Source organism: Brachionichthys hirsutus, chromosome 18 (assembly GCF_040956055.1).
Source record: "Brachionichthys hirsutus isolate HB-005 chromosome 18, CSIRO-AGI_Bhir_v1, whole genome shotgun sequence".
NCBI classification, from domain to species: Eukaryota; Metazoa; Chordata; class Actinopteri; order Lophiiformes; family Brachionichthyidae; genus Brachionichthys; species Brachionichthys hirsutus.
Genome location: NC_090914.1, coordinates 2,965,817 through 2,967,271, shown reverse-complemented (window position 1 = coordinate 2,967,271; position 1,455 = coordinate 2,965,817).

Genomic DNA, 1,455 nt, shown 5'->3' with positions numbered 1-1,455 from the left:
GATGTCTGAGCTGAATTCGATAGATTCCTGCTCTGTCAGTTGTGCTTCCGCTGCAATACGATCCAAAATTACATTCAACAGCAACAGGAGACGGGGCCGCGGATGGTTCTCTGCTGCAGCCTCGCTAACTTCATCACGGGGCCTCGGCGGGACGTCCGAGGGGCCGCGAGAGTCTGAAAACACCCTGGTCCATTACTCAGAGTGAAAGGCTAACCTGGAGTTAGAGTGTCTTGGCTACCTCCATCAGAGTCCCGTGTCTGGCTAGAAGCGGTCCCTCAGAGGCTTTTGGCTTTAATGGACTCTGCTAAACGCATTCTCTCTGTATATTACCTTTAGGATTGGTCATATCTGGTTTCTATATACTCTGTTTACACGTGGATCCAGCTCATTCTGTCTAATGTCCTCCTTTTCTACAGCCTTTTCCCCTCCACGTCTGCAGAAATTCATTTTACTCCTCTACATTATTGTGTTTGTTCTGGATCGAAAGAATTTCACTTTTCCCTCAGTATTTAGAAGATTTGAAAATGAGCGTCCATGTGTATTTTCCTCAGCACTTGTCCTGCCCCCCCTCCCCAGGAGGGTCAGATTATAGCCTACATTAGGGAAAACACCTCATTCATTCACACACGCGGCCCTCCTTCGCTGGAGATTGTCTGGTCGAGACAGTTCATTGACTCTGGAATATCCGTCATTGTTTTCCCTGTCCTGTTCAGTGCTCCCACATGTGCGTCTGGTTTTAATGACGGCAAGTCACCCGCAGACCTGCTATAGCTCCACGGACCAAATAGTGGCAATACCAGACTGGAAAGTTTTACACGTGAAAAAAAGGTTTCTTTTTTTTTTTCAGTCTATTCCTGGTCTAGAAATTGCTTTTGTCATTAGCTGTATTTGGTTGTCATGGTTTGGGAGCATGGCTCTGACCTCCTCTTCTGCCTCAGCTTGTGATTCATCTCTTTTTGTATTTATGCTAACCTCTCCTGTCATCTCAGACCTTCCATTTCTCACCTGCCTGCCAGTTGTCACAGAATTTCCATCTGACGCCACCTTCATCAATCAGTCTGCTGTCTATAAAGGGAAGCCCTCAGTCCATATTTACCAGGATGTCTCTGTTTCCTCGGTTTGGAGTTTTTTGTTCTTCTCTGTCTGACTATCTACCTGCCTTCGGATGCAAATTAGAATTTTTGCTATAATCCCACATATTAACGTCTATGAGATGTGTCTGAATAGATGTTCATTAATGTGCAATTTCCCTATCAATTAAATAAATACAAAATAAAGGAAGCTGATGTACATAAGACAGACCCATATCAATGAAGGATAGGTGCTCCAGTCAACCCGTAGTGAATTCAGATGCCATATAGACAATGGCAAGATTTCCCTTTCCCGTGACAAAAGGGAACTGATTCCAGAATAATAGATCGGAAACTCTAAAGAATCATAAATAAAAACTGAAAT